The sequence below is a fragment of the Amblyomma americanum genome, chromosome 1 (genome assembly GCF_052857255.1).
Source record: "Amblyomma americanum isolate KBUSLIRL-KWMA chromosome 1, ASM5285725v1, whole genome shotgun sequence".
NCBI lineage: Eukaryota > Metazoa > Arthropoda > Arachnida > Ixodida > Ixodidae > Amblyomma > Amblyomma americanum.
Genome location: NC_135497.1, coordinates 314,695,436 through 314,720,970, shown reverse-complemented (window position 1 = coordinate 314,720,970; position 25,535 = coordinate 314,695,436). Strand labels below are relative to the sequence as shown.

General features: G+C 47.1%; 1 non-coding gene and 1 pseudogene across 1 annotated transcript; both read right to left on the bottom strand.

The window, feature by feature from the left end:
* Nucleotides 1-13,789: 13,789 nt before the first annotated feature.
* On the bottom strand, nucleotides 13,790-13,861 carry TRNAP-UGG (transfer RNA proline (anticodon UGG)). Its single transcript has one exon. It is a non-coding gene; the product is annotated as a tRNA-Pro (tRNA).
* Nucleotides 13,862-23,922: 10,061 nt separating this feature from the next.
* On the bottom strand, nucleotides 23,923-24,849 carry LOC144120377 (uncharacterized; annotated as a pseudogene).
* Nucleotides 24,850-25,535: the final 686 nt, after the last annotated feature.

Here is a 25,535-nt window from a genome sequence, read left to right as displayed (position 1 = left end):
TACGCAAGAAATCTTAATCCGGTATTCAGGCTTCTTCTTGTTCTTATTGCTAGGCCGCAATTCATTTGACATCCACAGAGCTCTCTGCGGTTGGCCATTAATATTAAATAGCCTTAGCGTCAGTTGCAGCGCGCTACACCATTCGTTTTCTTTACACCCAGTGTGACAACGAACCGCGCTATTAATTCACTATCAAGCTGTTTAAGTAATTTCTAACAGCTATCTTTTCAATTACTATAATGAGGGCCCTGACTGATACTTGAACTTTGCTCCAGCACAGGTGGAATAGAGAAGGTCACGTGACACGTGCGCCACGGAGTCGAATGTACAGGTGACTGTTGCTGAGCGCGCTTCGGACACACGCGCACGCTATTCGAATGGCGCACGAGATGGCCTAAATTTGCGGAGCCATTCCTTTCCCCAGAAAACCAATTATTATTATTATTATTATCGCCTAGGACAAGCGCGTCTTCGAAATTATAAAAACCGATACGGGTATAAATAATGGCTAACCACAAATCTCGAAATGCAGCCAGGCGCTTAGATTTAGTAGTTAAAAAGTTAAGTTCTTGAATTCTGTTAACGTACGTTTATGCTATTCAAAATTCCCTATCAAAATGGTTTGAGGGAAGCAGGCAATTCTAGACTAAGAAACTTGGCGTCATATTTTTTGAGCACTTGACAGTAACCAGCAAACGACTGCACTGGATCGCAAAACGAAACGCAAAGCGAAAGAAAATGGTTACCAGTACGCATGGACTTCAGAAGGGCGAGGCTTTGTGCGCAATTCCCCGGATGAAACTGCTGGAAGGACCTCGAACCTCGAAAAAATTGTCTAGCGCTCAGTTCATGCCAAGTGCGACATCCAGATTAAATCATGACCACTTACACGACTGAAGACCATAACAAACTGATTAATGGTGAAATGTGGCTGCGTAGGAAGCACGTTTCTAAATTTTATAGGAACGCAAGAAGTCCCCGAAACAAACATGTGGATAATGGAGCGTATTTATCCCTTTTCAAATAATAATTATTGGTTTTTGGGGGGAAAGGAAATGGCGCAGTATCTGTCTCATATATCGTTGGACACCTGAACCGCGCCGTAAGGGAAGGGATAAAGGAGGGAGTGAAAGAAGAAAGGAAGAATGAGGTCCCGTAGTGGAGGGCTCCGGAACAATTTCGACCACCTGGGGATCTTTAACGTGCACTAACATCGCACAGCACACGGGCGCCTTAGCGTTTTTCCTCAATAAATACGCAGCCGCCGCGGTCGGGTTCGAACCCGGGAGCTCCGGATCAGTAGTCGAGCGCCCTAACCACTGAGCCACCGCGGCAAGTGTGCTTTCGATTTTTTAGATTTCTTTCAGAAACCTGGTGTTCGGCTAGCACCAAAGTTCTTAGTTTTCGAGTTGATAGACACGTTTCTGTTTACCGCTATGAAAGAAGACAAGATGGGGGCGTGTCCATTTATCTTCGGAAGCATCATCTGTTTCAATGTTTGCCATATTTCGCATATTTGAGGAATGATTTTTAAACAACTGTGATTGTGTGTCGCAATGTACTCGTTCTGGCACTTTATCGTCTTCCCCATGAGATTATTCATAATTGTCTTAGCTTTGTGGAAAGAGTGCTGCTTTTTGCAAATGTTTTTGCAAATATAGTTGCAGACGATTTTATTATTGTCCTCTTTTCAGCTGAACAACCAGAATGCCAACTTTTAGAAGTTATGCTTGGATTTGGTTGTGAAACTTTTGCCCAAGCCAGTAGGGTAACAACTCGCTCAAACGCGCTGATTGATTTGCGCTTTGCAAACATTCCTAAGGAGGCAACTGTCTAGATGTGGTATTCATTGTTCTGATATTAACGGCCATCTATACATATTTGTAGCGCTTCCCTTAGAAGGCAATTTCCAAAACATAAAAGCCGTCGCGGTGGCTCAGTGGTTATGGCGCTCGGCTGCTGACCCGAAAGCCGCGGGTTCGATCCCGGCCGCGGCGGTGGCATTTCAATGGAAGCGAAATTCTAGAGGCCCGTGTACTGTGCACCGTCAGGGCACGATAAAGAACCCCAGGTGGTCGAAATTTCTGGAGCCCTTCACTATGCAGTCCTTCGTGGCCATAGTCGCTTTCGGACGTTAAGCCCCGATAAACCATAAAACAAACCGTTTCTACCTAATCATCCAGAAGTAGTGTAGAAGCCCCGCGTTGCTTTCGACAGAATACCAAGCCTATTGCGCAAGACTTGCATCCAATAACAAGGAAGGAACTCAGCTTTTTTTGTTGGTGACATGTGTAACAGCTTAGCCGCTACAGGAGCTCAGAATCGAGGTCGATAGATAAAATGGCTCGCATGCGTTAATTATATATTATTCAGTCAGGTTGTCAGCGAAAATAAACAGCGGTTCCTTGCGGTTTTTGTATTAAAATAGCTATGCCGCATGAATATGCGTGGGTGAGCAGGACAGCAATATCAGTAGGGGCGCATATAACTACGAGCCGTAAGATGCCGCTAGCTGCCAGGTCTGCCACAGCTCCTATGGTCTGTCTACTTTCGCATAGCTGCGACCTGGGGAAACTCAGTGACCAAACGAAGGAGCCCAAAATACGGCCCTCTATTCGGCAGCAGTGGACAGATACGAACTGCTGATGCTAACAAAAAGAGATGTAATCTGTTATTGAGGTCTGAGTGCTTAGGAATGCCTCATAAATCACCGAAAAAAAACTGAAAATCCTTCTGTAGGATATATTATTCTCCGAAAGAAACCTATCTTTTTTATGTACAAAGACCGAAAAATGTCCGCTGAATCTTTAAAAAATTGAACCACAAAAGTCGAACCCAAATTCGATAGAATAATTTTAGTTTTGCAGCGTCTCAAGACAAGTAGTCGGATCTGTGGCCCTGTCAGTAACACTGACAGGATCTTATTTTTTATCGGTTTGCTTAATCGTCAAATTCGTCTGCAGCATTTTTTATTTGCTGCTAGCGTTGGTAACGTGAATTTCTCTCGGAGAGCGGTCTTTGGGAACAGCAAGGCAAAGCGCAACAGTGTTTGTGGGCTTGTGCGCAATCTGGAGACCCGATTTTTTCAGGATTCAGGCGATGGTATCGCTGACACTTTCGACGTAACGTAACAGACGTATTTTGGTGGTGGAGTTTGTCTTTGGGCGTTGATTTCTTGGCGAATGTGTTTTTGACGTCAAATGGTTTTTTGAATAAAGTCTTTTGGGTAGCCGGTCATGATGAGTTCTTTGAATATCGTGCGTTGTTCTTTTTTTCTGTAAAGTTCTGTGCTGCAGTGTGTCTCAACTCTTCTGAACAGCGTCTTCACCACTGATGCTTTATGGACTGTCGGGTGGTTCGAAGAGAAGTGGAGATACCGGCCAGAGTGCGTTGGTTTGCGGTATACGGAGAATTGAAGGGTATGGTTGTTTCGGGACACGAGGACGGCCAAAACCGGCAGGGAGTTTTCCTGTTCCACCTCTTGCGTGAACTGAATGTCAGGTTCTACGGTGTTTAAATGACGAAGGAAATTTTGAATCTCAGGTCTTTTGATGACGGCGAGGCAGTCGTCGACATACCTGAGGAAAATTTTTGGTTTCGGGTGGAATGAAATGAGGGCTCGTTGATAGATGTGTTCTATGGTTAAATTGGCCATGACGACAGAGATCGATGCTGCCATTGGTGTTCCTTTCACTTGTTAAAATTTCCTGTTTGACAAGAAGTATGTGTTTGATCGGCACAACTCCAGGAGGCGGCACACATCATTTACACTCGCGGGGTTCGTGCGCTGAGTGTGTCGTCGCGTTGTAGGCCGTCTCGGGCAGCGGTCACCGCAAGCTTCACGGCCACCGCAAGCTTATACCCACAAGTAGCAGTGCTTGCAGTGCTCAGCAGTGCTAGCAGGCCCAGGCTTTTCGCACGCTGCTTCTGATTTTGAGGCGCCCGACCCGGCAGACGAGAGATGAAATCTTTGCCGACACCAAGGGCAGTAGTGCATTCTTAATAAAAGTTATTTCTACAGAAATTAATTACGTTCGCTCCCTAATTAGTGCTAAAAAGAAATTCATTACAAGCTACTTACTCGACTAAAAATTTATTCATACTGTAGTGAACCATGACGGTCCCACCTGATGCCGCATAGGCAGATCGCTGACGAAGCCACGATGAAGACGAGGCGCCGATGAGAGACGGTGGTGGTGGCAAACATTTATTATGTACAATACAAGAATATGTTTGGGCCCAGGCCCTATTGGTCCAGGTCCTCAGAAATTTGGGTGCAGCTCCCATTCCGGAGCACCAATGGCGTCTTAATATTAATAATTGGTTTTTGGGGGAAAGAAAATGGCGCAGTATCTGTCTCATATATCGTTGGACACCTGAATCGCGCCGTAAGGGAAGGCATAAAGGAGGGAGTGAAAGATGAAAGGAAGAGAGATGTGCCGTTGTGGAGGGCTCCGGAATAATTTCGACCACCTGGGGTTCTTTAACGAGCACTGACATCGCACAGCACACGGGCGCCTTAGCGTTTTTCCTCCATAAAAACGCAGCTGCCGCGGTCGGGTTCGAACCCGGGAACTCCAGATCATGGCGTCTTGCGCCGCTCGCGCCCTGGCGACCAAGGTCCGTTGGGACTGCAGGTCATGGCAGCTGAGCAGCACCGCCTTCCAGGCCTCTCTAGAAGGATGGGAGACGAAGGATTGCGAATAGTGGGGATTTGAAGGGCAGGCGCAGACCATATGGAAAACGTCCGAGAACGTGGCTCCGCACAGCCTGCAGCCACCGTCAAATTCTGAATCGAAGTGTTTCAATACTGCCGGGCACCGCATTGCATTTGTAAAAATTTTGAGAAGATGCCCTTCGTCTGCTCTTCGGAGACCTTTACAGGGTTCCGGAAAGCGACGATGACTGTCCTTATAATATGCAGTGATGTCTTTGAAAGTAATTAGAGATTGGGTAGGCTCGGAGTAGGCTTCCTGTGGAAGTGTGAGTGCCAGAGGAGAGAGCGCGAGACCGCTTGGTTTTTGGAGTGGCCGTCGGCGCTGCCAGCAGCCGTTCTTCTCGCCGTTTTGTGTCGCCCACAGTGAACTCTTTCCCCAGATATATTTGCGCACAAACCCCCAAAAATTCAATTACAATTAACGAGGAATGTACTTAAATTTCTGTAATTGCAATAAACGAATTTAATTGCTGCCACGTCTGCATCCCAAGCATGGCGCAGGGTGTCACTGTGCGCGTGGGAGAGAGAGAGTCCCTCGATGTCACCCTGAAAAGAAAATACTTACCGCAGAAAAATGTACTTCGCCGAGTACCATGAATGGCACACTTTGATAAATATGAACAGAACAACGGGCCCGTCCAAGATTTGAAACCGGGACCACTCGCACCCAATGCGAGAATCATGCCCCTAGACCAACGGGGCACATGTGGTGCACGTATGAAAACACGCATTTGAGCCAGATATTAACAAATCCAGTTTTACGATTTTTGTTTTATTGCTCAGCCTCGACGCGTCCTCCCATTCACTGAGAAATCCGTTACAGCTCGATGACATTACACAGGCGTTGGGCCTGAAACACCCTGTAGTACGGGGTGTTTCAGCTAATATGTTCGGCAATATTTAGAAATAGTCTCAGTTCGAATGTTGCTTTTTTCGACACACCATTGGCGGTGGTGTGGTGCATCAGAATACAGCTAAGACGTGATAACTCACAGGCTGGTTAACAAATAGCGACTCTTTAATTTTTTACCCTTACTGTTAGTATATTTATTTTGAGGCGTGTTCGCCACCATAAGTCAATTCCATATCAGTTCTTAGAATTTTAGAAACGAAGTTACCCTCGGCGCTGCGGCCCAACATATTCAGGATGTTCCGACGAGCTACGTGTACTGGAGAGGTTGCTTTGCCTGCAAGCTTTTCGAAAGCGCATCTGTTTTTGCGCGAAGTAGACAAAGTATAGAGGGTAATATTAGTGAGGCAATCTGCACCAAGTGTCACTCAGCGTGTGAAAGAGTTAGCTCTGGGAGCCTCGGCTAGAAGCTTTTGTGCTAAAAGCTCGTGAATTTCTAGGGCGATCAAATTATGCTATCAAAAGGAAGAGGAGGGGGGCGGCACAAATTTCACTCCACCTGGGGGGTCAAAGTTCCTGGATTCGGCCCTGCCGTGGATTACATTATTACTCAGTGCTCGAAATACGTCAGTGTCTACTAAAATGCGAGGAGTGCGCCCCGTGCGCCTACGAGAACAGTGCCCCCTCACGCCGTGCGTTGTAGCAACACACGCATCTCCATGTGCTTTGTGCTGGCTAGCTCCTGTGCTCACGCTGATTCCATGCCTCAATAAAAAGAACAGCTGTGGCAGCTGCAATCAGAGAAAGGACTCGATCCGGAAGCTGCGGTAGCCGCGTCCTCTGATTAGTCTACGCCAGCCACGGTGGCGCGTCCCGCTAGGGTCACCTACACAGAAGAGTTTCGGCAAACGCACGGCCGCGAAGGCATGCTATGCTTGCGCCTTGAAAGCGTCTCAGGAGTCGAAGCTTGGTGTGCAAAGGAAAAAAAAACGACGTACAATCTAGTGTGGTTAGGCCAAATGCGAAATAGATTCGCTAGCACATCGGTTTTTCACTTCGGTTTCGATTTTGGCGCGAAGCTGGGTTTTGAAAGTCAAGTAGGCTTCAGAAAAAGGTCGGCGAAATCGGCGAGCGCAATAAAGCTGCAGCGGTAGCTTATGCTCTGCCATAAGGGTACGACACAATGGCGTTAGTGGGTTAATGGCCATATATACCCGCAATTGGTCATTCTCTACTTTACATTCAAAGTACGCTGGGAATCCTCATACCACTACTGGCGCAGTGGTTCAACGGTTAAGCAGTGCACTACTACCCTGCAATCGGAGGTGCTGCCACTGGTGGGGCTTGTGAGACCCTTGTGGTTCTTCTCGAAGCGACCTCTGGCGGCCAATCATTAAATGATCTGTCACTTGCCTCTGTGAGTACTTTCGTCACAATCGGGTGGCAGGTTCTCATGGCATCAGAGTGATGTGACCGAGGTGGCCCACCTACAAACTAGAGGACCACCTGGGTCAACTTAGCCAGGCAGACAGTGGCGAAATCGGTGTGTGGAGTTGTGCTAGCGCACTTAAAAAGACCTGCTTTCATAAATTAACGGGCCTGTCCGGGATTTACACTCGGCATCTCTAGCACTCAAAGCGAGTCATGACCCTAGGCCAACAGGCCACTTTTATTTTCTCTATTGCATGGAAACGGTCCTGAAGTGAAAATGTAAGCCTGTTTACGCCACAAAACACCAGGCCACCATACCCCTGTGCGTCCCCACCTTCCCAAACGTCAAAAGTCCGGGAGGCACATGCATGCATCTAAATAGGGGATGCTGCTAGGTGGCTCTTCCTGGGGTAAAAATATACTTCCGTACCAAAGCGCACTCCTCACGAAGCAAATATTTCGAAGATCGTGGTGGTTCGTCGTGCTGATCCATCATACGGCTCCTCCCGAGACTAACTAGAACCAGCAACGTAACTAGATCACATGGCACAACACAGTTTTTCCTCACAGGCAAAAACAGATCCTGTAGGGTGTGATGTCAATGTCGTTCTTAGTTGTTTGTTGTAATATGTCCCAGAAGAACATAGCATCAATGCACAGAATAAAACACTGGTCAATGGTCTCTGGTGTATTGCACAGGCGGCAATTCGCCGTCCGTGGCATTAACATCTTCTTAGCATAAAGCCGTGCCTTCGCAGGCAGCGTCGATGTGTGCACTTTAAAGAAGAAAGTTTTTTGCAGCAAAAGAAATGCACATTCGCCTAACACGTGTCAAAACATTGGTGTCAAGGAACCCCAGAAAAGTTTGCCGGCACAACGGTACAGGAAACAAATACTATGAGTCATTTGCCTTCTGGAGAGGCTATATAGATAGTCTAAAAAAAGCACAAAATGAGGAAATTGAAGGTGTCAGCAGCTTCCGTAAGGAATCTCTATAACCCCCCCCCCCTATCCCCCCTCGAATATCTCCAATCGCTGCGGATAGGGAACGTCAAACAAGCACTAAGATGCCTAATAAGCGCAGCTATTAAACAGGGTGGTTTGCCGATTTGAAAAAGAAAAACGTGAAACAAGCTGATGAAAGAATAAGTGAACAAGGACTATTCCATTAGACTCTAGAGAAAGAAATAGGTTATCGCGACGCATGGGCTCCCATTGGGAGCGCCATACGAAGGCAGCAAATATTCTGTGAATCACCTGCCATTTCGTCCTCGAACAGTGGAGATGAGTGCCTGCAGCACATAGGCAAGTTTTACAACTAAAAAAAATGGACACACAAGCACTCAGCACGCAAGCACGCAAGCACTCAACCTGCATATAAAGGCGCACTTGCGTAAGAACTCCAAATCGGATATTGAGGCTTCAATTTGTTTGCATCACCAATTATTTGTTCAATTCGTATCCACGAAGCCCTCTGCTGTTGCTGATTAATATTCTAGACGCATCGCGTAAGTTCCAGCGAACTGCGCCGTTCTTCTCCGTTATACCGGATGTGTCCACGAAACCCCTCCCTCGTTTTTCAGCGAAGACTGTAATAGGTTAGCTAAAACCAAGCAGAAGTTAGGGGGTACAATGTCAGCCATGTAACGCATCAGCCTCCCACACGTAACCTAATAATTGAGCTAAAACCAAAGCACAAGTTATGGGGTACAATGTCAGCCATGTAACGCTTCAGCATCCCACACGTAACCTAATAGGTTAGCTAAAACCGAGCACAAGTTAGGGGGTACAATGTCAGCCATGTAACGCATCAGCCTCCCACACGCAACCTAATATGTTAGCTAAAACCAAGCACAAGAAAGGGGGGTACAATGTCAGCCATGTAACGCATCAGCATCCCACACGTAACCTAATAGGTTAGCTAAAACCGAGCACAAGTTACGGGGTACAATGTCAGCCATGTAACGCATCATTCTCACACGTAACCTAATATGTTAGCTAAATCCAAGCACAAGTTAAGGGGTGCAATGTCAGCCATCTAACGCATCAGCCTCCCACACGTAACCTAATATGTTAGCTAAAACCAAAGCACAAGTTAGGGGGTGCAATGTCAGCCATGTAACGCATCAGCATCCCACACGTAACCTAATAGGTTAGCTAAAACCGAGCACAAGTTAGGGGGTACAATGTCAGCCATGTAACGCATCAGCCTCCCACACGTAGCCTAATATGTTAGCTAAAACCTAGCACTAGTTAGGGGGTACAATGTCAGCCATGTAACGCATCAGCATCCCGCACGTAACCTAATAGGTTAGCTAAAACCGAGCACAAGTTATGGGGTACAATGTCAGCTATGTAACGCATCAGCATCCGACACGTAACCTAATAGGTTAGCTAAAACCGATCACAAGTTAGGGGGTACAATGTCAGCCATGTAACGCATCAGCCTCCCACACGTAATCTAATAGGTTAGCAAAAACCGAGCACAAGTTATGAGGTACAATGTCAGCCATGTAACACGTCAGCATCCCACACGTAACCTAATAGGTTAGCTAAAACCGAGCACAAGTTAGGGGGTACAATGTCAGCCATGTAACGCATCAGCCTCCCACACGTAACCTGATATGTTAGCTAAAACCAAGCACAAGTTAGGGGGTACAATGTCAGCCATGTAACGCATCAGCATCCCACACGTAACCTAATAGGTTAGCTAAAACCGAGCAAAAGTTAGGGGGGTACAATGTCAGCCATGTAACGCATCAGCCTCCCACACGTAACCTAATAGGTTAGCTAAAACCGAGCACAAGTTAGGGGGTACAATGTCAGCCATGTAACGCATCAGCCTCCCACACGTAACCTGATATGTTAGCTAAAACCAAGCACAAGTTAGGGGGTACAATGTCAGCCATGTAACGCATCAGCCTCCCACACGTAACCTAATATGTTAGCTAAAACCAAGCACAAGTTAGGGGGTACAATGTCAGCCATGTAACGCATCAGCCTCCCACACGTAACCTAATAGGCTAGCTAAAACCAAGCACAAGTTAGGGGGTACAATGTCAGCCATGTAACGCATCAGCCTCCCACACGTAACCTAATAGGTTAGCTAAAACCAAGCACAAGTTAGGGAGTACAATGCCAGCCATGTAACGCATCAGCATCCCACGCGTAACCTGGTCTAGCCAGTGGTAGCAGTAGAGGGGAGCAAAGATTTTTTTCTCTCAATGCAAAATTCAAGTGGACACGTACAAAAAGAGCCAGTTATGTGCCTTTCCTTTCCTCAAGAATAAGAGAATATTTATACCGAAAATCAGATTAGGCAGTCTATTTCCTACCCGCCGCGGTGGCTCAGTGGTTAGGGCGCTCGACTACTGATCCGGAGTTCCCGGGTTCGAACCCGACCGCGGCGGCTGCGTTTTTATGGAGGAAAAACGCTAAGGCGCCCGTGTGCTGTGCGATGTCAGTGCACGTTAAAGATCCCCAGGTGGTCGAAATTATTCCGGAGCCCTCCACTACGGGACATCATTGTTCCTCTCTTCTTTCACTCCCTCCTTTTTCCTTTATCTTACGGCGCGGTTCAGGTGTCCAACGATATATGAGACAGATACTGCGCCATTTCCTTCCCCCCAAAAGCCAATTATTATTAGTCTATTTCCCTGTATACCCTTATTCCCAGCATACACCACGGTGCTAGAAGTCGTCTAGGAACTCCGCTTTATCGAAAGAAAGGACAGACGGATAACTGGCTCACTTCGTCAGTGTACACCTCAACTGCGCCCTCAAGGGAGTGAAAAGTGTCACCGAGTGTCACCGAGTAATTCTCCCGGCAAAAGCCTTCGGAGCTATGCCGAGCAGTTTGAGCTGTTCTTCAGTCTTCGTGCAAGACAGCCTGGTGTCCCACTGCTGCAGTGCTGGTCTATTGTTTTTGGAGCTGCTTCTGCTTTGTTTTTTTTTTACTGGCCTATGTAAAATAGAAAAGCGTATCTCTTTCCCTACAAAGTCATGACTAGAGAACAGTCGGTTGCCAGCGACAACTGCAGACTAATACATACCGCAAGTGGAGTCTACTCTGAAAACATATCTTACAACTCATGACAATAAATGCCCAATATGCAGGAAACATCCACCTCCGTGAGAGAAAAACACGAACGCCGGCTACAGGTTTGCTCCCACCTAGCGTTCGTGTTTTTCTCTCACGGGTTGGTTAAGGTGTCCACCAGCAAAGTGAGCCAGTCATGCGCCTTTATTTCCTCAAATCCAGCGGAGTTCTATAACACATCCTGCACCACGGTCTAAACTGCGAAAAATGCGAGTGGGAACTAGACTAGTTTGCTTCGAGCAGGCGGGCCCTGGACAGTGCCGGGAAGGAAGAATTGAAAGGGGCAGTCCATGATGCAGGACAACGCTATGAATCAGGCCTGCGTCCATTGTATGCAGCGCTTTCTTCTCGCGTCCTGCATGCGCTCCACCCGCACGTAACGCTTGGCCAGATCTGACCGCGGCATATCAGTTGTAAAGCGAAAGGTGATCATTGACTTGCACCAGTTCGTGTTCACAGCCGCACTTTCGCTGTGATTTACAGTAACCTTCCCCTTCGTTATTTAAAAAAGGCTTTTTGAGGCATAAAGACGACTTTTGCGGAGTAGTAATACTAGTCTGGCGGATGTGGGTCAGAAAAAAGGTAGACTGTGTTAACTAGTAAGCTAGTTAGGTAATTCCTAATAGTCACCTTTCTATGTACTATAATTAGTGTTCTGGTTGAGATTGGAGATTGTGTCCAGCACAGGTCAGATATAGAAGATCACGTGGCACATGCGTCACGAAGTTACCTGCTCGACAATGGTTCCCAAGTCCGCAGCACTGACGCGATTTTTTCAAATGTTGCACGCGAAGGCCTAAATCTGTTGTGCCATAGCAGCGAGGACAACAGCGTATTCGAAATTCTAAATACTGATATGGGTATTATTAATGGCCATTTACAAATCTCTAATCGCAACCAGGCGCCTAGAAGTTATAGCTAAAAATTTAAGCGTTTGAATTCCACAAATATTTGTACTAGTATACCACTAAACAGATGTTTACGTCTTAAAAAGTGTATATGATTAAAGATTAGCGTCCAAATGTACAGGACGTTCGACAGATAAGTCGAAGAACGCCACCATAATCGAAACTCGTGTTTAGGAGGCAGATGCTAATACCTGTTTCCGGAGCACGAAGCTCCCACACACTACTGCAGCATCAAAAAGGCCATCAGCCCGAGAGTCGTGGAGAGTTCCATATAACTTCACGAAAGTCATGTGACGTGAAATAAATGCCATTAACATCTTGTCACGTAACGGCGCATACAAATAGGTATACTAAATACCTGACACGCGTAATATACATCCCTAAACTTACGGTATAAGAGGAAACTCTAATAAAGCAATCGACTCAGGTATTGAGAGATCTGCTGCCGAAACCGAGCAAGCTCCTAATCCTTTTGTCGAACACTTGGGAGTTTTACATTGTGCCGATGCTGAACAAAATTTTCAAAAATATGCATGCGAATCCGCTAGTTACCTCCCTGAAAAACTGTTTAATTTCATAATCTGAACAGGAGATTCCGACCAAACTCGAGCACTCATCATTTTTTATTGGCGTTACAAATACTGCATATTATCATGAGGGTCAGTAATAAACAGCACCATCTCGACACGCCGGTAGTCCCGAATATAAAGCCGGCCTATGGAATGCTCATCTACGAAGCCATAACTTCGGCAAGCATGTCCTTTGAAAAGTAAGCTCCGGTTCCAAAAGCTCTCCCAGGGTATCAGGCCCTGGAAACACGACCTGGCGGCGAAATTGTAATTTCACAGAACCGGTAGTAATGAACGGTAGTAAGGAGCGGTTGCTGCGATGGAGATGGTGACGTTAGAGGTAACAACTTTGAAGGATGAATCATACTAAATTTTCTCGAACTCTGCACCTTCAGTATACAACCTCGATTTTAATACTGCATCAAGACAGCCCAAATACAATTAGCAGCTTAGTATATTCATATTTGTTTACAGATAAGACTGATCAGCCCGGGAGCAACTTGCAACCTCACAGATGGGCTCCGTTATTTAAGAGAGCCGACGATTCTTCCATGGAAAAAATATTCTCCGACAGAAACAAAAAAAATATTTTTAAGCAGGAAAAATCTCCTGAATTTTCATCAAATCGAAACGCAAAGTCCAACCACTAATTAGAACACCTTCTGTTTCACAATGTTTTAAGGCAAATTAGCCAGCCCTGGGGCACCGTCAGTATAACGAGAGCTGGTTTATGCGGTTTGCTTAATCGTCAGATTTGTTTTAGTAATTACTGCGCTTTTAACCTCTGCGTCATTTTTATTTATTGCTAACGTTCGTCGCCTGCACTTGTGTTTTGTTTGTTTTCTTGCCTAATATACGTTAATACCCAAAGTTTCCAAACTGCCTGCTTCAGTTTTCCCATATCTAACTATGTTAATCAGAATTTTTATTGCTTCATTTAGATAACCCTTTCTGAGCTTTTTATTCAGGTTACATTCATGTCTGCGAATACATGTTTAATAAGGAGGGTGTGCACTTTTCAATATGGTGAGCATTAGTACCAAATAGAGAAATGGCGCGCAGGAATATGACTTCGCGAAGGGCAGCAAATTTATGTAAAAACCGCGTCCCGTTGCCTACTGTGATCGATCAAGCACTCGGAACCGTGAAGGCAAGACTCGCTCCTGGGTGCAAAAACATTTTCGAACTTGGTTGAGCATGTTTTTAAAAAAGAGCGGGCCCGTCCGGGATTTGAACCCGGGACCTCTCGCACCCAAAGCGAGAATCATACCCCTAGACCAACGGTCCACGAGTTTTGCAGGTTTAGAAACACGTACTTCAGTAAGATATCAAGAAATCCGGTTTTAATATTCGTTTCGGTTCTGTTCCTCACCCGAGAGCCATCTTCGTATTCACGCAGCCCTCCGCTACAGCTAGTTAAAATTCCTTTGGCGTTGCGTCTGTTCTTTCGGACCGTGCTATTCAGGCGCTCTTAATTTTTTTGCAGAATCTCGCAACCGTAGCATCGGATAAGGAATACAATAAGGATGTGGGCAAAGCAAGGCGTAGAAGGGTACAAATACAAAGATATTTAAACTGCATGCGTAAGTAAGGCGGAGCATACACTGTGCCTCGCTCACGAGATACAGAGACATTCTGAGTGAATGCCTGAGAACAATTAACGGGCCCGCCAACCTATGAAAAGAAAACCTGGCGCCTCCTCTGGGAGGCACGGCGGTGTAAAGAGCGAAAGCGGCTCTTCATAGACAGGGAGGGAACACTGCTCCCCCACAACAAAATATCGCTACTGCAAAAGTGCAGGGTCTTCAAAGGCTAAGGTCACAGGTGCAGTATGGGTGCAAAGTGTAATATGAAACACGGCTGTTCGCATGTTCAGACAAATCGACTCTAAATTAGCAGCGCCGCTAGTAAAATAATCCGCATTCTCGTTGCTGCGGTCTTAAATGATGCGCTCTGGCGAAAGGATCCGAAAGGCGGAGCGCGATCTGCGCCCATGACGTGGTCACTATGACGCGGTTTTGCGCCGCGCGTCTGTTTCCATTATTAATTAGGGGCGACGTCGTGCTTTCGGTTTCTGCGGCGATGGACGTGGCGGCTGAGTGACGTCATACCTGTCACGTGGTTTCTCCTCGGTTCAAGGTCGAACTCGCGCACACGGCGAAGAAGCTACTAAGGGCAGCAGTTAAAGCTTTCGCTTTTAAACAAAGATCTAAAGCGAATTAGTGCGACACCATGGTGAACCACAAATGGTAAGGGCTTGGGTTCGTACCCGACCGCGGCGGCTGCGTTTTTATGGAGGAAAAACGCTAAGGCGCCCGTGTGCTGTGCGATGTCAGTGCACGTTAAAGATCCCCAGGTGGTCGAAATTATTCCGGAGCCCTCCACTACGGCACCTCTTCTTCCTTTCTTCTTTCACTCCCTCCTTTATCCCTTCCCTTACGGCGCGGTTCAGGTGTCCAACGATATATGAGACAGATACTGCGCCATTTCCTTTCCACAAAAACTAATTATTATTATAAGGGCTTGTAGCGACACTTGACTTCTAGCTCATTTGAATGTCAACCGGCAACGCATGGAGAAACTGGCTTTATCCAGCGTAGTGGAGCTTTCGCTTCAAAACTCTATGGCCCCCGCTGCACGCTGTCAAAATATTGTCAGGCCCGTTGTTTTAAGGCGTTCACTCAGTACGTCCCTGTGTTTCCCGAGTGAGGCCTGGCGCATTCTCCACCATACGCGTGCCAATTTGAATATCTTTGCATCTGTTTAATTCTACTGCTTGCTTCGACCACATCTTTATGGCATTCCTTGTGAGATGCAACGGTTGTGAAATTCTTAAAACATGCAAGTTCCCTGAACAGTACAGTGCGATAAAAAAAAAACTCAACCCCTGTAGAATTTTGACTACCTGTAGCGGAAGGCTGCTGATTACAAAGATGACTCTCGGCTCAAGAATTAGACCAAAAGAAATCGCGAAACCGGATTGTTGGATATTTTACGTGAATGTGTTATTTTATGCCGACAGCACACATGGCCCGTTGGTCTAGGAGTATGATTCTCGCTTTGGGTGCGAGAGGTCCCTGGTCCAAATCCCGGACGGGCCCTTTTGTAGCGATAGCTACATTACGGTAGCATTTCGAGCCTTCAGCGTGACGGCGCGCAACCTTGTCGCTGCGCCGCCAAGCTGTAACGTGGTTGGTCACATGGTGCGGAGCCGCTGCCGGCGGCGCCGCGCCTTGGCTGATCCCGTGGTTCGTCACGTGACCAAGTTGCACTCGGCCAGCTGTAGCTATCGCGTCACTCCAGGTTACACCATAGCTGAACCACCACCATTTTTTTTTCTACAGCAATGTTCATCTTGCAGAGTTTGTGCTGGCCGGAGGTAGAATCCAGAAAGATTTTCGCACTTATACAGGTAAGTGCAGCCCTTGCAGCCACGGATTCTAAGTGCTTGATCAATAATGATCTCCAACGCAGGACGGTTTCAAACAATTTTGCTGCCCCTGGCGAAGTCATGTTACAGCGCCCCGTCTCCTAGTTGGTATTACAACACATCATACTGAACACTTCAGACACTACGTATTAAATATGTATTCGCAGAACAAACTATGGTGTGAATGAATAATTCTGGAAGACCCACCGAACTGAAGCAATCAGAGAAAAAGAGTCGGCAGAGACACTTAGGACTGCTTACGTGTGAGAAGGCGTAGGCCCGCCCGTTCACTTTATGAACGTAGTCGCCGCGCACTGCAGCGTGATGTATCCCGATGCCACACAGCTGACAATCCTACGTCTGCATGGCTGTATGTAGCCGCTGCCGCGTCCCTTCTGCGCGCTAATTTCATGAAGGGTCGCCACCCTACAGCTGCCCGCGCTCCGCCTTGAGGGTATGACGCGATAGTCATAATGGGTTAATGCCCATATATGCAGAATTCGTCTATCTCTGCTTAATATTCATAGATACTCGGGAGCCCTCATCAGACTCCTGGCACTGTGGCGTAGCTGTTAATCGGTGCCACTGCCCTGTGATGGCATTTGCTGACAGCGGTGGAACTGGCTCGACTGCTTCTTTCGACTGCTTGTTTCGACTGCTTGCTCACGCAAAAGTTTCCGGAAACGCACCTTTGCGCAGACAAGCTGCCAATTCTGCAGTTTAATTGATTTGTTCTGGAGGCACGTTGACAGAAATTAGCAGCATGTCGCGGTGACGCGTGCGTCTATGTTGCCTTTCATTTAAATATATTGCTTCAAATCCGGCCACAGAAGCTAGTTTTCTCTAAAACTCGCAACCAAGCTTTTTAGATGTCATTTCTTGCCAGTGCAGTGACGTGAAGATATGTATATGAAGCGTTCTAGAGGGAATTACTCGCTCAGACGCTCGATGTGCGTCCGTGGGAAGGTGCAATAGGGCATGTCATGGTCGTCGAGCTCTCCTGGTGGCTCTGCTGCGCGTCTGTGTGTGCGACCGTACGCAGTGCTGAAATATGCGTAGAAGTCCAATAGACTTTTCGCCAAGACGGAGCACCCCGCGCAAATCGCCTGCTGACTATTGCTGGCCACGCGTTTTTCTTGCTTTGTAGACGCTAAGCCCCGCAAGTGCGATGCCAAAGCATGGCGCTTACAAGGAGCAGCACGGACTCATTACTCAGCAAACGTAATTTCGCTACTATTTATTTACTTATGCTATTAAATTACTGCTGCAAATTAATTCATTACATGACTAAATTAGCAGTCCAGAAAAGTAAAGAATTGCGTTACAAGTTACCGGGAAAGTAATTTAATGACAATAATTTTAATGCAGCAATTCAATTACTGCCCTGTCTCGTCTTAACATAGTAGTTATCTCTGCGCTGAGTAGAGGCACTGTGTCAGCGTTCTGCGTTTTGTCTGACAGAATCCTTTAACGTGAGTCAGCTTGCTATGGCAGTATACAGCGCCTCTACCTGTTCTTGGGGGTTCCGGATTCCGGGGTTCTTCAGCGATCACTTGAAGGGCAGTTCATGGCGTTTCCAATTGGTTCTGTTGTTATTTTGAAAATTTAAAGCGGGACGCTCCGTGAGGCACTCTTGGTGTTAGAATGGCCTCTACGAATGTGCTCCTTATCTGTCTAACGATCCCTGAAAATAGTGGCGATTCGCCTGATCAGCTAAACAGCTTTTGCAAGTGGTCACATTATTAACGCAGAATGACTCTTCGGCTTTTTACCCACTGTTACTTGTCCATAGATTTCAGCAGAATCTTCTAAAAAATTCTAAAGTCGATTATGATCCTACGTAATGCGAAATTTGAACGCAGCTGTGTCGGTGTCTCGGACTGTAGGCTCATTGTTATGCTTCGCTGAGTCGTCGGCACCTCAAGCCACGCTATTTGTTAGATAGTAGTATTAGTAGAAGAGTACGATGTGCAATGCACACCACGCTAGAATGTGCATAATGGTCTTATTTATATTAGTCTATTATATTAGCGCAGCGACGACCAAGCGGTTGAGCATCCGGTTCGCATGCAGGAGTTGCGGGGTTTGATCCCCAGCGCCGCCAGGTACCCACCGGTGATACAATGGGTACAAGCTTACCACTAGCCTTGTTCTCGGCTAATCAGGGGTGAAGTGCTGAAAAAAGGGCCTTTGACCCTACCTTGAGTAATCGAAAATATCTTGTGCCAAGGCGCTCTTTAGCCAGAGATGCCTTTGCTCCATAAATAATACAAAAACATCATCATCGGTAGCAGTGTCAGTAGAAGAAGACGGCGATGTGCAAGGCACATCTCTGAAGTTCGCTGCCATCCCTGTCTAAAAATTAAATTTCGAAGTATTTATTTACATTCCGGTACCCTGGGCGAGCTGCTCGTGCCGAGGAGCTATATTGTATTCACGGAAAGACCAAGAAGTATGTGCACTTTGAAACAATAATATGAATAGAGTACATCTATAGGATTACACATTATTCCCCAAGAAATCTAAATCTTATAACTATGCAATTATGTAACTTGTAAGCTGCGCATTGCATTTACGTTATTCTGAGGTGCTAATAAATACGAGGTGATGCAGCGTTTCTAGACCCTTTAGGCAATTAATATTTCATCAGACGCTCTCATCCTCTCCACCGCAGCAACCACCATCCACCACCCCTACCACTACAACCCCTGTGAACTTGTAATGTAGTTCCGAGATCATATTTCAAGAGACACCATACGAGACCTGTAGGACGGTGAGCTTCCTTTTCACAAGATGCGCTTGCTGTAATATTGTTTCCTTCATGAGTGTAGGTTCAAAAGGCGGCCTTCAAATCTGCCTCTACCGGTATGCTAAGATGGGGCTGTTTATTCTTGCTCCTCTAGATAATGTGCAGTCCTCGTAACCCGGATATTCTGCTGCAAGTGCTGATAGTTGGTCTGTACCTACTCTACCCTTGACGAAAATAGACCGACTGGTCACCTGAGCGTTGATATAAGCGATTCTAGCAAAAGTTTTTTAATGCTTTACTTGTAGAATCGGCAGAGGTAATGCTAACAAATGTTTGGTAAAAAGAGTAGGATCTTTCTCGGTTTAGGCACTGGCACAACCACTTCTTGATTCACTTGCTTTTATAGTTTACATCGACCGGAAGTTTGGTGACGCAGCATAACAGACCGTGTTTTCGTCTCCGAGAACTCTCTGGGGTATGACGCAGGTTACTTCAACTGCTCTTTGCACATTTTTAATACGTACTGAGTGAAGTGCAGTGGAAGGTTGTGAAAAGGGCTTCATGTTGTTTGTGGCTTGATCTTAACCAGGGGCTTTGTGGTAGGGCTGAATACCTGGCTCACCTGCAGGAAACATGGTTTGCATGCGGCTAGATTTGTCTTCTTTGTTGGCCTGCTATTTCATCATCAGCATGGTCACTATCTCCACTTGTTCATTCCTACCTTCCAAGGCTAGGGTAAAGCCGCACACCGTCCGGCACATTGGGTTTCCTCTAAATGAAGCACACTGTTCATCTCCCCTTATGAGAGTCAGTTGTTTAGAGTACCTTTGCGCCTAAGTCGTTTTGTGTCCTTCCTTGACTAGACGTTAATGGCATTTATCTTATGTCACATAGCTTTCGAGTAGTTCCACAGAACTTTCTACGGCTCTCTTTGGGCTGTGGGAAGAGTGTGTGGGAGCTATGAGTTCGAAAGATGATGGCAGCTGCCTTCCACAGCCCAGTGCCGAACCTGGAAGCACTCGTCGACCTCTGTGTGAAAGGTCTATACACTAGGTGTTGCAGTGAGGGCCGCCACTAATCTTTATTGGTAGGCATTGTATGGCATAAACATATGTTTATAGGCATACTACTACAATGTTAGCGGAATTCAAGCACTTAACTTTTTAACTATTACATTTAGGCGCCTGGCTGCATTTACGGATTTGTAGCTGCCGGTTATCGGTTTTTAAAATTTCGAACACGCGATTGCCCTCGGTGCTGTAGTTCAACAGATTCAGATGTTCTAGTGCGCCATACGAAAAGCGTTCGTCTGTGTAGCGCACTTAGCAGCGGTCACCAGTACACGCCACTCCATGGCTTTCGTTTCACTTGGCCTTGGCTCCGTGGCTTACGTGGGATACACCTGTGCTGGAGCCAAGCTCCCATATAAACTAGGCCCCCAAATGTAGTAGCATAAAGATAACATTTAGGAAGAAGTTAACCAGCTTGCTAATGAACATGATACACCTTTTTCAGACCTAATACAACACTGTTATTACTATGCCGCAGAAGCAATCTCTTTGTCTCATAAAGACTGTACTTAAAAATAAGTGGCGGGCTTCGTTGACACACCGAGTGTAAAGGATGGTTTATGGACTATGAGGGTTTAACGTCCCAAAGCGACTCGGGCTATGAGGGAAGCCATAGTGAAGGGCTCCGGAAATTTCGACCACCTGGGGTTCTTTAACGTGCACTGACATCGCTCAGTACAAGTGCCTCTAGAAGGGTGTAAAGGAGACCAATGGTGTAGTACTAGTCCGCTGTAACTGACGCTAAGTCTTCAGAATATTATTGTGCAGCAGGAACAGAGGGCTTTGTGGATATGAAATGAGTTGAGATTTTGTAATAAGGCCAAAAAAAAGCCTCAATACCGGTCTTAATTATTTCTTACGTAAATGCACTTTGGTATGCAGGTTCGATGCAACTGCTCGACGTGCGGCCAGTTCGTCTGGCGGTATGGTTGTCGATTTGGGTGCGAGAGGTCCCGGGCTCAAATCCCGGATGGGCCCATAAATTTTAACCACATTATTATTCAGAATAACTTTTAATGTTTGAACCGGCCCCCCTACTTACCCTCTCCGGCACGGCAAGCAGGCCTCCGGGAGAGTAGGGGGTTTATTCACTGGAAGACTAGCACTTAATTTTAAGGGACGCTGCAGCTGCCAGCTGGTTCTGTTCCTTTTGCACCCTAGAGTCTGGGCTTCTTAATACTTCATTCCAAATTTCATCGCCTTCATATTTGGTTTTCCTGGAGCTTCTTGGCATTATCTCACGATGTGGTGAGCGCAGTACAGCCTTCGTCTTGATAATACTAGACGAGCGGTTCGATCTGCGGTTTCACTGCCTGGACCCCCAGTATGTGCTGAGATCCATGTTATTCTTACATATCAGTTTATAATTGCGCCTTTAATTACTTCGAGCGCTTTCTTGCCGATTCTTCCCCTTGGGTAGTTCATCACCGCGTTTCTCCAGTTGCTAATGATGACTTTGGCTTTCGTAGCGGTGAGGGCTAACGCAATCGCTAGCTCTTCTGCCTCTGTGGTAGATAGGCCTTCGGCTATAAGGTCACATTGCCCCGCCGCGGTGGCTCAGTGGTTAGGGCGCTCGACTACTGATCCGGAGTTCCCGGGTTCGAAGCCGACCGCGGCGGCTGCGTTTTTATGCAGGAAAAACGATAAGGCGCCCGTGTGCTGTGCGATGTCAGTGCACGTTAAAGATCCCAGGTGGTCAAATTATTCCAGAGCCCTCCACTACGGCACCTATTCTTCCTTTCTTTCACTCCCTCCTTTATCCCTTCCCTTGCGGCGCGGTTCAGGTGTCCAAAGATATATGAGACAAATACTGCGCCATTTCCTTTCCCCAAAAACCAATTATTATTATTTACTTACTCGTTGGAGTTTAGGTTTAGAGTTCATGAAAGTTCAGCGTATTTTTGTAAGTTTATTAAAAAAGCATTTTTCTCTTTCGGGGAATAATATTTCTAATGGAACAATCGTCGGCTTTCTTCGCTGATATATGGGGCATACCTGTAATGCCTGTGATGTGAGTAACGTACAGGTCATCATGCCTTGTTTCTAGCACAAGCAGTTCATTGCTGTTCACGGGGGCAGCCGCCCCGTCAAGCTGCTCAAGTAAGAAGCTCTTCTGCGGCAGCACTTTTCATTTTCTTCTAGGCAAGCAGAAATTTAAACACATTATTAGTAAATTATTATTTTTGCCAGTAATTCACGCGCATTGACCGTATTTAGTGCGCGTTTTGCGAAATAAGTGCCTTCATAATAGGAAAATGTAACAGTGTCGGAATTATGGAAATGGGCCATGCGTCGAAAACATGCATGTAAGGTAAATAATACAAAAAAGTTCGCGCAAAAACCAAATAAGGAAAAACAAATACGAGTAGATCAAGAGCCAAACAATGCGCAAACACTCGTGCCCCGCTTACGCAAGTGGAACGCGGCAATCCTGTATGGTTGCCTTTGAGTTGGAATCAGTTTATCTGGTTGTGATAGGTATAGTCTTTGTCAAAACTATGCAGTCCAAAGGGTTTATCTGGGTTTACGAAAGCTGTCTTCTCAGGGTCGGATGGATGCAGGGGAATGTGCCAATAGCCAGATCGCAAATCAACGGAGGAGAAATATGACGCGGAATGCACACAATCGACGGCGTCGTCAATGCGAGGTAGCGGGTACACGTCTTTCTTGGTCAACGCATTTAAACGACGGTAGTCAACGCAAAATCGCCAAGAATTCTTTTTTCCGTACTAGGATCACAGGTGCGGCCCATGGACTAGAACAATCGCGGATAACTCCTTTCTTCAGCATGTCGTCTACCTGTTCTTGAATTAACTTGCGCTCATCCGGAGATACTCTATAAGGTTTCTGGCTAATAGGGGGTGCGCTTCCAGTGTCAATTTTATGCTGCAGTCGAGAGGCAGGGAAATGGCTACCAGATCCGTTGGAGCCAAAGTCGAATACTTGGATATGAGCCGTCAAAATGTCTTTCAGGGTATGGCGTTCACTAGACGGGAGCGATTTGTTGGCCATGCGCTCAAGCGCAGCACCATTTTCAGACTTTGCTTGCGCGGCGCCGCTGCAATGAGAAATAGTTCCAATGGTGGGGGTCACATGGTTCTCAAATCTCGCGAGTACTAGACCAGAAGGTAGATGAGCAGGCTCTTCTGACACATTCACAGTCCAGAGGTGTGCATGACCACCCACTGCCTCCAGGATGACACGTGGCACCAACACATTTTTCTTCGCCCCGTTCTGAACATCTGGCTCGATGACTATTGAGTGTCTTCCCAAGAAATGGTCCGATGATTTCACGGGCACAAATGTTGCCGTCATCGGAGGCAGCAGCACATCTTCTGTCAGGGAGAGAACTCCTTCATGATAACGTGACAGGTTATCCACTAATGCCGGAATAGCGTTCGACTTCAAAGAAATCTCACCGCTACCAAAGTCAAGCGTTGCACCACACTCGCGCAAAAAGTCAACACCCAAAATTACGTCATGTGTGGTACGTCTCAGCACAACGAATTCTGTTCTGTAGCACTCGTCACCTAGTACAACTGAAGCCGAGCACAGGCCAACCGGAACTAGAGGTTCACCCCCAACTCCACAAAACGTACCAGTTCTGTCCCACACAAACATAACTTTGTGTCCAAGGCGGTTCTTAAATGAAAAACTCATAACTGACACAGTGGCACCAGTATCAACCAAAGCATCCGTCTCAACATTGTCAACACACACTGACACTTTGTTCTTTAACATGATGATAGGCAGAGGTATTCTCGAAATTGACCGTCCGGCGACCTTACCTCCATCGGTCGCACCACCTAGTTTCCCAGCGGTGGAGAAACGCAGCGGCGACGTGGCGATGGTGAACGGCCTTGCCGCTGCGGCGGCGGAGTGATACTGCGATCGGAGACAGGGGAGTCATTGCGTGCACCTCAAGGGGGAGGAGGAGGCCGATAGAAGGTAGCGGGTGGCCGCTCCCACTGGGCGTCATTCCTGAAGCGTGGTGAGCGTTGAGCAGGGGGTCGAGAAAGTTGTCGACGCGGGCAAAAGCGGGAGATGTGTCCGCTGCATCCACAGCCGTAACATATGGGGGACTGGCGGCTCTGGTAGCTCATATCAGGATCCGTTGGAGGTTGAGGAGAGGCGACAGACACGCGACGGGGCGCACCACGAGCACTTCACCAGGATGGGACGGACGCTGCTGGAAATAAGGGTGCGACGTCGATTGCCGGGTCCGCTCGGAGCCGATGGTGTAACATGGTCCGTTGCCATTTTGGGCAGCAGTCCATGGCGTAGGCTGTTCCCATGATGGCACGGACCTCGATGGCTCTTGGTAATGTACATCAAAATTTGTACGTGGCCGCTGAGCAGCCAGCTCCTCGCGTACGATCCTCCTGACTATAGAAGCGATGTCTTCGGGGTCGGGGACGTCGATGCTGGCGACGGTTGTGACATTCGAGAGGCGGCCGAATTTGGGCGCTATCCGGCGTGCTTTAAGCGCCTCAAATGCACGACACTGCTTTGTGACATCTGCAACCGTATCAAGGGTGTCGCGTGAAATAAGGTAGTGGTACACGTCCTCAGCAATCCCCTTGAGAAGGTGTCCGACCTTATCATCTTCTAGCATTTGCCGGTTGACAGTGCGGCAAAGTTTCAAGACTTCTTCGATGTACCGCGTGCATGTTTCGACGGGCAGCTGGGCTCTCTGAGAAAGTTGCTGCTCAGCGCGTTCCTTCTTCGCAAGAGTGTCTCCGAAGGACTTACTGATTTCTTCGACAAATCGGCTTCAGGTAGTGAGAATTTCCTCGTGGTTGTCAAACCAAGTCAGAGCCGTGCAAGCAAGGAAAAAAACGACATGGTACAGGCGGGCGGTAGAGTCCCAACGGTTGTACTTGCTGCACCTTTCATAATGCCGAAGCCATTCTTCAACGTCCTCTTCGGTCTCGCCGTAAAACGTACGCGGCTCTCGCTGATGGAGCAAGGCCGTCTCTTGGTCAGGTCGCTGTACCCGAGTCTGCGTCGCTTGCGTGGTAGGCATTGGCAGGAACAGTTGAGGCGAGAAAGGTGGCAAACCTGCTACACGGCGGCTGCGACGAGGCACTCGCGAATCCAGGACGTATTCACCCAGCACCTCCACCAAATGTAGCGGATGAAATGCCTTTAATACAGGTGAAAGCTCGGAGGATGAAAGCTGGTCGCCGACGGCCCAGAGCCCAGATCAGACTGTCCGCGTCTCTCTCCTCTTCTTCCTCGAACTCCGCGGCGTAACAATATTGATAGGATTGCAAGTTATTTCTCCGTAAAGCTAAACCTTATCACTATTCAAAGATATAATTTCTGTGCTGTTAATTGCATTTGGGCTAAACTGCCGTATTAATAAAAACGAGGCGGTATAGCGTACGCGTTTCTAGAGAATTTAGGCAATTAATATTTCATCAACCATTGTCGGCACCGCCGCCACCACCAGGTGAAGATCACCTCCACCCCAGAGAACACCAACTTGCCCCCCCCCCCCACCCTACCACTTCTGTTCTGAGAATGTAGTTCCCAGATCATATCTTTCAGAGACACCTTAGGAAAGCTGTAGGATGGTGAGCTTCTTTTCTCAAGGTGCACTTTCTGCAATTATTGCTTGTTTCGTGTGACATCAAAGGCTGCCTTAAAATCTGCCTAAACCGATATGCTAAGATAGTGCTGTTTATTCTTTCCCTCTAGATAATGAGC